Genomic DNA, 13522 nt, shown 5'->3' with positions numbered 1-13522 from the left:
TCATTGATTTGGTTTTTGATGAGGTTTTCCATTCTGTTCATATATTCTGAATTAATTGTTTCAACTCCTGTATCTCATTTGAATTGTTTGTTTGTTCCTTTAACTGGGCCATTTCTTCAATTTTCCTAGTATGATTCATTATTTTTTGCTGGCATCTAGGCACTTAATTACCTTAATTAGCTTAATCTGGAGATTGTTTTCACTTTTTTTTCCCTAGGATTTTCTTGCTGGATGACTTTGTTATCTATCTGTTCTTTGACATTCAGTTCAGCTTATTCTAGTCCTCTACCTTAGGTTTTGTTTAATAGATCAGAATTTTTCAGTTCTTGTTTTTTTGTTTCTTGCCCTGCCTATATGGTGCCTTTCCCCCACCCCTTAGGAGGGTCTACTTAGGTATTATAGACCCCAGTCAGATTTTCCCAGACCAAACTGGTCTCCTCTCAAGAGGAAAGAGTCACCTGCATCAGTTTTCCCTGAGCATGAGACCCAGCAGATTAAAAGGCCCAGCATGTGGTGCTTATCTGCCTGCAGGTCCTACCAGCATAAGGTGATGCAGTACCTTTAACTTCAGCAGACTCTCCCTGCTGGGGACATGGTGGAGACAGAGGAGAGGTTGTAGGCTGGCTTTAATTGCTTCACTTTTCCAAACCCTGGGTTCTGAATTCCTTGAGCAACAGATTCCACCTGAGCTGGGCCCCACCCGTCTCCTGGGCAAGGCACAGTCTCCAGACAAGCTCTCAAACAATCTCAATTCTGCCTATGCCTGAGGCAATGGAGCCTGAGAAGACTTGCAGCTGTATCCAAAGAGTAATCAAGCTATAGAAATACAGTCACAAAAGAGAAAAAGAAAAATCTTTTCAGAGCAGGACCCCATTCCTCGGGTTTGCCCATCAAGAGCTTAAGTTGGTACGTTGCTCTGTGTATCTCCAGGTCCTATGTGCCCCCTCCTTTCCTGCAGGGCCCAGACATTTTCAGCTCCAAAAAAACCCGTCTTTTTTCTTTTCTATCTGCCCTAACCCCTCTGTGCCAAGGCAAAACCCAGCAACCTCTGCTTTTACTCAAGGTTTAGCTGAGCTGAGGGCCTATTTTTAGTAATCAGAATTTGTTAATAATTCCACAAATTGAAGCTTGCTTGTGCTCAGCCCCTGTTGCTATAAAGTCCCTTTCCTTTCCCCTCTGGGAAGCAGCCTGTGGGGTAGGGTGCCGGCCACCACAGCTTGGGGGACTCACAGTTCTGGGTGGGCTCGCAGCTGGTCCAGAGTGCAGTACACTGTGTGTTCAGTCACTGACATGGCCCCAGCAGTTGTTCTGTACTATTCCTGGCTATTTCCTACCTGTTCTGGAGGACGAACTAAATCCCACACCTCGCTAAGCCGCCATCTTGCCAGGGTCCTCTAAAACTTTGTTCTTGGCAAACAGAAAATGGCATGTCACTAAAGGTTTTGACTTAAGTTACTGGACTTCTGCAAATTTGATGGTGCTCAGGGCAGCATCGCCCTCCCCAGTCTGCCTGAACCAGCCAGGTGTCATCCCATTTCTCTCTTTCTCTTTTTGGCCTCCTTGGGAGCCATGAAAAGGATAAGCCAATTTCCAAGTTTGGAACAGTTAGTCTGGTTTTCAGTTCTAAAATGAAGCCTGAGCAGGTGAATGACTCACCAAGTAGCGAGCTGGAAACACCGTGTGTATTGATTTTAGTCTTGATGTTAGAAAGTTAACAACCAGTCTTTAAGGTGAGGAGCAGACAATACAAGGGACTAAAACCCCCAAAGAAAGAACTGGTTCTCCAGCACACAGAGAAAAGCACCTGCCTTGAAAATCTGGGTCCGTGTAGTCACAAAGCTAAGATTTACTCCATAGATACTGCCTTTGAGCAGGGACTTTGGCTCCCTCCTACTTATGACACAGAGATAAGACAACTTGCAGTCACATTAATTTCTGGGAAGGAAGAGGTTGAATTGAGACTCGTCTGTGGTGAAGCCAGCAGCCACCAGAGACTGTAAGTAATGCAAGAAACTTATTGCTTGAAATGCTTTCAGAAAGTTCCTAACCAACCCAGTACAAATGATCCCAGGGTTTCTGATCCTAGAGATAATTTTCTCTTCCATGTTCTTCCAACAGAGGAATCTCTTAGCAATCTCCTGAAAGCCAACAGGAGGTGGTTGGCCTGGGAGTGTGGCTCCATGCTTGCTGTTGTGTTGCTGGAGAGAGTATATGCACTGCAGTTTCGTTTCTCTTACGTCTGGGGCAGCCTAGCGTGGGAAAAGATTGAGGGTATGGGGACCTTCAAGTCTCAGTTCCAATCCTGTCTTGGTTATTTCCTGGCTCTTGGGACCTCAGGCAAGTCTCTTCACCTCTCTGAGTCCTGTTTGAGAGCAACAGTGCTGCTGCCTCCAGGAATAAATGTGACAACACAGAGAAAGCACGGGCACAGAGGAGTGTCTGAAGATGGGTTTTCTGTCTTGGGGAAGCGAGCAGTAACTGTTTGGGAAGCAAGTTATTTACTGGCACGATGAAGTACAGTTTCCCTTTCACTTTCTGTTTTTGGCATTTTGTACTTGTGGGCTTACTTGATGATTAATTTTGAAGAGTCATGCAAACAAACAAATGATTCCTATTGAAGTCCTGATAATATTAGCTTCTGCAACTATAAGCCCATTGCCATTTATCTGCCCAACTCCCATTGGCTGGGTGTCTGCCCTGGGTCTGGCCCCAGATCCTAGAATTAAACATTCTGGATTCTGGAGAGGAAAGTGAACTCTTCCTGGACTGCTCCCTAGGGCTGCACTGAGAAATTCAGATTGGAAGAAAATCCTGAAACAGTGAGTAGGAATTGGTCAGATGAAGAAAGCTGGTAACGTTGGGGGAATACCTCAAGGAAAGGCAGCGAAGGGAGAAGGCTGAGGGTTCCTGTGCCTCAAGCAGGGTGTGTGCCAGAGATGGAGCTGGGCAGAGGGCAGGGCGGAATCGGGAGAAGCTGTGTGCCACACTCTGGTGGAGAACACGTCATACAAAGATGCTGCCTGAAACACGGCTTCCCAGAACAGGAGCTCATGAAAGGCTTGCCCTTCCTCCCTCCCTTCCTCCCTCCTTCCTTTCCTTCCAAGTTGAGTCATATTCATCTAAACCACTGGGAACCATCTAAGGCTTTTGAATAGAGAAGTGGTAATCCTACAGAGAATTGGGTTGGAGTAGAGATTGCAGACAGTGGGACCATTTAGCAGGTTGATGTTCAAGTGGGAGAGGATGAGGGTCTGGGCCAGGAGGATGGCAGCAGGGATGGAGAGCACAAAGTTAGAGACATCTTCTGAGGTAGCATCACCTGGATGTTGAGGATGGAAAGGAGTAGGGGGCAGGGAGGATGCTGACACGATATCTAGCCCGGGCGACTGGGTGGTGTCTGATGGTGCTGTTCATGGAGATAGAGAATAGAGCAGGAGGAGGAAGAGGAGGTATCTTCTCTGGAAACTGAGGGTTTCTTGGGAGGTGCCTTTGCACCTCTTTCTGTTACCTTCTGCCCTTCACATTCTGCCCTGTGCCATCTGCTCTTCATCACTACTGGACAGGCACTCATTTTGTCCAGATGTGGGCTGTAGGAAAAAGAGAGGAATCATGGAGGACTCCAAGAATTAGAGCCTGAGCAACTGGAAGAAGCAAGCGGCATCAGCTGGGGTGGGGAAGGCTATGGGAGGCGGCCATTTTGGGGGGAGAATTGGACATTTTTCCCCCTCTTTCTTTTTAGGTTTCCTTATGGTAAAATGTATATAACATAGGAGTCGCCATTTGAACAATATTTAAGTGTACAATTCAGTGGCATTAATTACATTCATAATGTTGCACAACTGTCACCAATATTTCCAAAACTCTCTCATCACTCCAAACAGAAACTCTGTACCCATTAAGCACTAACTTTCCAACCCCCTCCTGGCAGACCCTGGAACCACTAATCTACTGTCTGTCTCTATGAACTTGCCCATTCTAGATATTTCATGTAAGTGAAATCATACAATGTTTGTCCTCTTATGTCTGGCTTATTTCACTTAGTATTTTCGAGGTTTATCCATGTTTTACCATGTATCAGAACTCCATTTCATTCTATGGCTGAATAATATTCCACTGCATGTATTACCATATTTTATTTATCCAATCATCAACAACTTGAGTTGTTTCCATAGTTTGGCTAATGTGAATCATACTTCTATGAGCATTGGTGTATATGTTTCTGTTTGAGTTCCCTACTGTTAATTTATTTTGGATGTATCCCTAGGAATGGAATTTCCAGGTCATTATAGCTTAACTTTTTAAGGAAGCACCGAACTGTTTTCCACGGTGACTGCCTCATTCAATTTCTCCACATCCTCACCCTGATTTTCTGGGTTTTTGTTGTTACTGTTTTATAGTAACTAATCTAGTGGGTGTGAAGTAGTATTTCATTGTGGTTTTGATTTGCATTTCCCCAGTGGTCAATGATCTTGAGGCTCTTTTCGTGTGCTTACTGGCCATTTGTACATATTCTTTGGAGAAATGTCTGCTCATGTTCTTTGCCCATTTTTAAATTGGGTTGTTTATCTTTTTTGTTGTTGGAGCTGTAGGAGTTGTTTATATATTCTGGATACTGAACTCTTATTGTATCTACAATTTGCAACTATTTTCTGTCATTCACGGGTTTTCTTTTTTTTACTTTCTTGATAATGTCCTTTGATGCACAAAAGTTTATTTTAATTTCAACAAGGTTCAATGTATCTATTTTTTATTTTGCTGCTCATGCATTTGGTGGCCTATCTAAGACTCCATTGCAAAATACATCTTAAAGATTTCCCCCTGTATTTTCTTCTAAGAGTCTTATGATTTTAGCTCTTTTATCTGGGTCCTTGATCCATTTGAGTTCATTTTTGTGTTTGGTGTGAGGTAGAGACATGGTGGTAGGAGTGAGAAAGACACAGATAGCCAGTGGCAGAGGGGTGCTGGCAAGCCACCACCAGTAAACCTTAGACTTTGAAGAAAGCACGGCTTGCTGACACCTGGGTAGACTCTTACCTTCCCAAACTGTGAGCAACAAAGTCCTATTGTTTAAGCCAACCAGTGGGTGGTATTTGTTACAGCATTCCTGGCAAACTAAGACAATTCTTAAACTAAATAATGTCATGTGACATAGGGATAGAAAAACTAAGAGACTAAGAGTCAAGAGGCTCAAATTGCTTTTTTAAGAGCCAAAGGCAGCTGCAGTGAGTCATGCAACCTTATCTATACTTCTGAGTGCAACTTGTGTAACCTCTTTTTTTTTTTGCATGGGCAGGCACCAGGAATCGAACCCAGGTCTCCAGCATGGCAGGTGAGAATTCTGCCTGCTGAGTCACTGTGGCCCACCCTGTATAACCTTTTTGAACCATGAAGTATTACTGTACATCAAGAAACTTAAAAGTATGCATTGCATTTTTTTTTTTTTTTTTGCATAGCATTTGACACAGGTATTCCATTCCTTGAAATCTATTCCAAGGAAGAATTCAAACGTATTGATCTCCTAGGGTTGCCATAGCAAAGTATTACAAACCTGGAAGCTTAAAACACCAGAAATTTATCGTCTCATAGTTCTGGAAGCTAGAAGTACAAAATCAAGATGTGGACAGGGCCATGCTCCCTCTGAAGGCTCTGGAGAAAAATTCTTTCTCACCTCTCCTGTTGCTTCTGGAATTCTCCACCATCCTTGGTGCACCGTGGCTTGTAGCAGCACATGTCCAGTCCCTACTACTATCTTCATAAGGGCTCCTTCTCCCTGTGTCTGTCTCGCTTCTCTCCTTATGAGGACATTAGTCAGATTGGAGCAAAGACCTGCCTACTGCCTGTGTGACCTCATCTTAAATTAACTAATTTTATCTATAATGACCCGATTTCCAAGTAAGGTTACATTCTGAGGTACAGGAGATTAAGACTTGGACGTATCTTTTTGGGAGACACAATTTTATCCATAAAAACAAATGATGAAGGACCTGTTTGCCCATAAATGACCACTGCAGAGCTGTTTGTAGCATTGAATAAAGGAAATTCCCTCCATGACCAGTTGGTTAAATGAAATGTGGCCACCAAAAAGATGAAATAATAGACAGCTGCCATTGTCAACAAAAAGGAGGAAAAAACCTGTAGAAAAAAAGCAGGACAGAAATACTTATATAGCATCAAAAAATATGAAATTATAAGTCTACAGTAGGAGAAAAACAGCAATTGAGTGACAATGTTATCTAAGAATGATGGACTTATAGTAACTACCATATTTGATTCCTTTTATCTCTCTGTGTCAGCACCGCACTAAGAAAATTTTATGCATCATCTCTTTTAATCTGTATACAGAGTGTGTGAGTTTAGTATCATTTCAGCTTCAGAGATGAGGAAACTAAGATTCAAGAGTCTAGGAAATGTGTCCAGGGCCATGCAATTTGGAGTGGTGGAGCTCAAACTTTGCGAGCTCTCACCTCCATGCTGTATTTCTTTTCTTTAGTACAAAAAATATCTAAAGTATAAAGAACTGGATTAATTGTGAGCTCTGGTCTACCAGTAACAGCTAAACCTGCTACCATTTTTTGCTTACACATAGTGGGTCTACAGCCATCCAAGGAGTCATTCATTCCTTTATTCCTCACAGCTAGCCCACAAGTGGGGTTTTTATCTTACTCCCATTTCACAGATCAGAAGGTGAAGTTTAGGGAGGTTCAATAGTAACTCAGGGTCAAGCAGCCAGAGTCAGGGCAGGGAGCTGGGACAGCTGGGGGCTGGCGCAGTGGTGAGCTTCTGAGACCCTCAGTTCCCAGGAGAATGGAGTTTTTCAGACTGAGAGTGAACAGATGGCACAAAGGAGGGCCTGGGACACCATCTCCAGCCAGGCAGAGAAGGGAAGGCTGACTTAGACCTGCATTCTATTGGGTCAGGGGAGGGAGGCCATGCACAGGTGCAAGACCAGGGACATCGGTGACACCACAGAAAGAGTCCAGTTTGGGCCAAGGATACTGCTTAGCAAATCCACTCTCATTGCTCCAAGACTTGGACCCCAGAAATCTACATGCCAGAAGTGCCCTTGAGGAAATGGGGCCAAGACAATCGGAAGCAGGGAAGGCAGGAGAGCCTATATTAGGGCAGCATTCAGATATATGGTAATGATTGATTTTTAGCATTTCCTCTGAGACTAACAATAGAGCCCTCATCAAAGGGATCCCAAGTCCTTTGGTGTCAAAGGTCAACAACAATGCCCCACCCCCCACTTTCCTCTTATGTACCCAGGTACAAAGAAAATCAGTGACCGGGAGCCAGAGGCTTCCAACATGCCTCAAGAGCAAGGGCAGCCAGAAAGCTGGGCTCAAATGTCACTCTGCCTCACCCTTGCTGTGTGACCTTGAGCTAGTAGCTTCACTTCTCTGAGCCTCAATATCTCACCTTTTATTGAGCATTTCTAATACCACCTACTGTTCTAAGTGCTGTGCATTTATTTTCCCAACACTCCCAGCATCCCTGGAGGCTGGTATCATTATTTTCATCCTTATTTATAGATGAACAAATGGAAGTCCTATGAGGGGAAGTCACTGGCCTCAATCAGACTTTACAAGTCCATGAGTCAGTGTTTGAGCACTGGCAGGCTGGCCTCAGGGTCCTGCAATCTTCATAACTGGGTACAGCTGCCCTTTGAGCAAAGCTAAGGGCTTGGGATGATGAAGGCACAAAAAAGGCCAGAATGGCCACCATTGAAGGCAAACCCAGGACAACTGCTGGGGGTGAAGTGAACCCTGGAATTTAAGGACAGGAGTCCTGCGTGACTCTTCAAGGGATCCCCCAGGATGGGCATCAGCTTTGATTTCAGACAGTAGCCCTGGGATTCCAGCCCCACAAAGGGCATGGACCAGACTGGCTTGTCCCTGGCCATGTCCCCACCCCAGCCCAGGCCACAGGCCACCCTGCGGGCATCAGTATGTACTTGCTGAGTGAACAAATGGATGAATGAGTTTAGAGCTGAGGCCTGGTTGAGTAAAGCAAGAAATGGCCATATTTGGATAATGAACAAGGAAGGAGTCAGCTCCCTAGAGATGGAGAAAGAATTTGGCCATCCGGTCCCTTTCCAAACATGTATTTTAAGAATGCCAAACTTTCAGATGAGCATGGCCTCTGCTGAGCCAGGCTGCTGGGTTTCTTGGTTTAGACATTTGCCATGAATGAATTCTACCCCATTTTCATTTCTTCCTCTTTTCTGCTATCATCACTGTCTCTCTTATGATTAAAAGAATCAATAAAGAATAAGCTGGCCCTTTTAAATTCCTCCCTGGGTCAGTGGGCATTCGTGAGGACTGGGTGCCTGCAGCCCCAGGTACAGAGCCTTCAGGTAAGATAAAGGAACCATTAATTCTACCTGAATGCACTGGGCAAACATAGCAAGGAGGCCGTGTTTGCATTAGGCAGCAGTGGACCAGGAGGAGAAGGCAGGGCAATGGAAAAGCTTTTCAGGAAGAAGAAACAGCATGGACAACTGCACAGAGGCTGGAAACCATGTGGCAAGCTCACATCACAAAGTTGAGTCAGCAGGGAGGGAAAGCAGGTTGCACCACATCTGGTGACTCAAACCACTGGCTCAGAGCTGTGCTGTGTTGAGTAAGATCCTGAGGCTGTATCTGGGCTTAGTAGGAAAAAAGTTCTGTGATTTATTGATGTTTGCCATGGGTATGGAACGGGGGTGCTATGGTTTAAAAACACTGTATTTGCTATGTCTTGGTTGATGTAGTCTAAAAAGAGGTTGTGAGACCAAGCAGTGAAGGCTGTTACATATTCTGCTGAAGAATTTGGAGTTGATCATGGATTTCAAGGGATTTAAGTTGAATTTATCCATTTATAAAATGGAGGCGCTTACCCAGATGATTTCTAGGTCTATAATAAGGGTTTGGTGGGAAAGGTGAGACTGAAGCTAAGTTTTGAGAGACGAGTGTGATTCAGACAGGCAGAAAGGAGGAAGAGGATGTCCTGCGGACACTGGTGCCTGCTGGGAAGGCCGGACAAATCTCGGGCAGAGACAGGAAGAGCACAGTCCAGGGTCGGGAGACAGGCAGGGGCCATGTAACAGAGAATCTAACTTACTTATGCTCTCTGCTGCCACACAAACAGTCTTAGTTCCTTTCAGTAATATAATCCAACATGATAGATATAATGTTATAATGGGCCATTGGGAGCAGAAATCTAATTTTCATGGAACACAGGATAATAGAGGGAAGTTGAGTTAAGATACTTAGAGAATCTTCAGCACTTGAAGGGGATGGAGAGACGATCATGGACTATGGAAAGTAAAGGGGAGGGGAAACCAAGGTTTCCCCGAAAAGTTCACAAGTGCCCGACGTCTCAGGCAGCCTGTTTCATTGTGGCCCTCCATTAGCAAAGAGGTATCCAGATTTCCCTTCACAGAAGAAGAAATCGTGGCTCCATGTTGCTGCATAACCTGCCCCGAGTCACAGGGATAACAAAGTGGGAATTAGAACTGGGTGTTTCTCAGAAGCCGACGCCCCCATCTGTCTGTTGCACTGCACCAGCTTCCCCTCAAGAGACACTTCTTGGAGAGTTTTGGAAGCGGGTCACCCTGGGCTCCCAGGTGTGGTTGGAGAGTTGGAGAGCAGAACAGGCGGGATCACAAGGGGACCTAACGGGTGTCTTGCGTTTCCTGTGTGCCATGGGCTCTGCCTACTGTATCTTCTGCCGTCGCCTGGAACCCCCTAAGGGGCATTTGCCATCACAGCCCTGCCCTGGCCTAAACCTCCATCATCTCTTCTATGGACCAAAGCCGGGCTTCCTACCTCCACATTCTCACCCTCCACCTGCCTCCCCGCAGCCCCCACAATCCAGGGAGTCCATTGTTAAGACTGAGCTGATCATCCCATCTCCTGCGCCCCGTATCCCCTTCCCTCATTTAGAAACCCTCAGGATTCCCAGGGCTCTTAGAATAAAGTCCCATCCCTATCCTCGTCTGCAAGGCGGGCCTTGCCCAACGCCACAACCACTTCTGGCTCCGCGGGCTCCAGCCACACTGGGCTCTCACACTCCCCTCTTGTGCCCTTCCACTTGCTGCTCCTTGGCTTGGCCTGACACTCCAGCTCCGCCCCCATGGGCCCAGTTAATTCTCACTCTTCAGATTAGGTCAGAATCTCCTGATATTGCTTCTCACACCACCGTACACTACTTCCTAGGATATATCATAATTGTACTGAAACATCTATTTCCGTTATTTGGCTGCATAATATCTGACTCCCCACTGGAGTGTAAGGGTAGGTGCAGAGGCTCAGTACAAATTATCAAACGAACAAATGTATGAATGAATAGGTGACCATCACACAGCGTGGTGGCCCCTCTCCTTTCCAGTGCCCTGTCCTCCCTCCATTAGAGCATCCATAACTGTATTTCAGAAAGTTCTCTCTGTCTGCCCCCCCACCCACGCCCCAAACATCACAGTGTGGTCTCAGGGGCAGGAGCTAAGCCTCCTTCACCTCTGTGTCTCTAGTGCTCAGATTCTAGAATGCAGCCAGCCACGGGACATGTGGCATCTTTGCTGCTCCCCAGTCACCTTCACCCAGAGCCTTTGTCTTCTCATTTCCAGAAGGTAGGAAGGAGTTCCACGGCATGATTCCTCTGGTCGCTCCATGGTTAGAGCTGACGTATGATTTCATAACCAGCACCCTCAACATTTTTGTTTTAAAAATAAAATAAGTTTTGGGGATCCCCTCGAGCACCCTACTAGGCCCACCAAGAGTGAGCTTTGAAACGCCCTCCAAGAGCCAACCTCTTTGACCGAGCAGTTCAAGGGGGCTGGGAAGCAGAGAGGCCCCTTTTTCATTTGGGGAGCACACAATTAGCTGGGCAGGAAATCTGAAGCTCATTAGATTGGATCCGTAAGCAAGGCAGCCTGTTTCCAAACCGTGCACAGCTTTCAAGCAATTAGGCTTTGTCAGGAATGAAAGGCCACGGGCCAGCCTATTCCTATTAACAAAGCAATTGACTGAATAATGAAAATCTGATCTTTATAATGCTAATTAAAGTTTGACTTCTCTGACAAGAGTTCAAGTTTATTCTGGAAAGAAACCAGAGGGAGTTAAGATTGGTGGTGAACAGAGTCAAACCAGAGAGTTTGCAGTGCTTGGTCCCCGATACCAGTCCTCTGGAAAGTCGCTTAACTGATGCTACAAAGCAGCACATACGTGGATTCCCATCACCCCGCACCCCAACTCACTCGGGAAGGGTGGGAGCTACTCACTTCTCTGCCCTGACATGACAGAAAATGCATGAGTTTCAGAGTTGAGCAGTGGTGTGAGTTCTCTACAACTTCCCAGCTCCAGAAGGCTGAGCCAGAGAAGGGGTCTGGCTTTGGGATTTATACAGTGCTCTCCAAGTGGCATTAAGGAACATTCAGGGTGAGAATGACAGGCTTAGGGCAAAGCTAAGTAAGAAATAGGGAAAAGCCTACTTAAAGTAATCGTCAAGGTGGCAAGTTACGGCTGAAGTTTGGGTAACGGTGATAAGCTGATGATTTGCTTGAAGGCACTGGAATCATCTGGAAAGGGAGGGTGCTTGTTAAAATTCAAACATCCTGGACCTACCCCATATGTACTAAATTAGAATCCCAAGGGACAAGCCCAGAAAATTCATGTTCTCATCAGCCAACTTGGCCCTGGTCCATCAGAGGTCAGTTAGGAGACAATCATTTTGCAAAGTTCAAGGCCACACTCTGGAGGAAGGGAGATAGTCCATGGTGTGCCCAGTAAACAGGGAGGACCTTGGCCAGCTGATGGTGTTGATGTCCATCAAGTAGACTTAGACAACTAGGAGGAGTTGAGCTAAAGCTTCACCTCTGGACAGGGTAGGAGGCAGAGGCTGCAGTTCTGGGAGTATAGGGGGCTCTGTGGGGAAGCTCAGTGTTCAACAGAGTCGGTAAGGCTTCTCTGAGCATGTCCAGCCCTGTTGCCTAGGACAGGAAGGAGACAGGGAGGCAGGAACAGAGTGGGAGGGTGTATTTGGCAGGAACATTTCCTGGGCCTTAACTTGCAGAAAGCTTCAGGTGTAGACAGATGGCAGAATGGTGAGTTACTCCCACATCTATACTCTCCAACATTTGCTGTGCAGAAGGTACAGGTGTGAACATCACAAGAATACCATATTACTTACTCACCACCATGCCCTTGGCATGGCCTCAGTGAGCACTTAGTGACTGCGGAGAAGTTAAAGGGAGGAGGAAACACCTGCACCCTGTTGACATGCCTGGCGCAGGTCTGCAAGAAAAGGCACTCAGCGTGGTGCAGCTCTTTGGCAGCACGCAAACCACTGAAACTATCTGAATCTCAGTTTCTTCATCCTCAAAATGGATCCTTGCAGGATGACTGGCACATAAAATAAAATTGTATATTTAAGGTCCTAGCACAGAATAGGGCCCTAGTAATGGTGGCTCTTGTTTGGTATAGCAAAAGCTGAATGCATTAATTCCCATCTTTGCTTTTGGACCAAACTTGCTATAGAACCCAGCTCATTCATTTCAATGCCTGCATTGAGTACCTTTAAAATGATTCTTTCAATCGAATTTGGTTCAATGTACTCTGGCTTTGGAACTATTTAGGGAATTCCTCTCTTGCTGGAGAGGAGGTTGAAGCCTGCCATGGGGAGAGAGGTGACCTCGTTTCCTTCTGGGGTCTCTTTTCAGGGTTCCATCTGGTAGAACCCCACTTGGCTGGGATGGTGGCAACTCTTGGCTTTGTTCCAGCTTCTAGCCTTAGGGATATTACTGATAAGGGCTGTTTCACAGGTGTGGTTGCCAACAGATGAGATGATGAGTAGGAACTCCAAGGCTGGAAAGACCAGAGGACAAAGTCCCACAACACTAATAATAGCTCTGCTTGAAGAAGTCCTTTTTAGGGCTTCCATCCACATTCCCCAAAAGATAACCCCAAGCTTCAAGAAATTGCTGCATGGAATCAGGAGTTTACAACCCTCATAGGGAAACTGAATCATCAGTGGCTGCAAACTGTCTGTTCTGGTTTGCTAGCTGCCAGAATGCAACACACCAGAGACGGATTGGCTTTTAATAAAAGGGGATTTATTTTGTTAGTTCTTCAGAGGAAAGGCAGCTAACTTTCATCTGAGGTTCTTTTGTACGTGGGAAGGCTCAGGGTAATCTCTGCTGGCCTTCTCTCCAGGCCTCTGGTTTCCAACAACTTTCCCCGGGGTGATTCCTGTCTGCATCTCCAAAGGCCTGGGCTGAGCTGCGAGTGCTAAGATGAGGTATGCCGAGCTGCTTGGGTCATGCTACGTTGTGCTCTCTCCTTTAAGCACCAGCCAATTAAGTCAAATGTCATTCATTGCAGCAGACACGCCTCCTAGCCGACTGTAGATATAATCAGCAACAGATGAGGGTCACGTACCATTGGCTCATGTCCACAGCAACAAAACCAGGTGCCTTCACCTGGCCAAGTTGACAACTAAATCTAACTACCACACCATCTCTAAGCTAAGTTTCTGCTACAATTAT

The 13522-nt window shown here is 45.9% G+C and overlaps 1 protein-coding gene across 2 annotated transcripts in view; it reads left to right on the top strand.

Moving 5' to 3' along the window:
- The first annotated feature begins 1810 nt into the window (after positions 1–1810).
- SLC2A9 (solute carrier family 2 member 9) overlaps positions 1811–13522 on the top strand; it is a 229465-nt gene continuing 217753 nt past the window's right edge. Inside the window, exon 1 of one of the 2 annotated variants that reach the window (XM_077136390.1) lies at positions 1811–1996. The gene's annotated coding sequence lies outside the window, so the exon portion shown is untranslated. Of the gene's footprint in view, positions 1997–2120; positions 2820–13522 lie in introns of those variants that run through there. The other variant, XM_077136391.1, reaches the window with a different exon arrangement.

Source organism: Tamandua tetradactyla, chromosome 19 (assembly GCF_023851605.1).
Source record: "Tamandua tetradactyla isolate mTamTet1 chromosome 19, mTamTet1.pri, whole genome shotgun sequence".
Lineage (NCBI taxonomy): Eukaryota > Metazoa > Chordata > Mammalia > Pilosa > Myrmecophagidae > Tamandua > Tamandua tetradactyla.
Note: the sequence above shows the minus strand (reverse complement) of the source record. Positions and strands in the feature narration are given on the sequence as shown.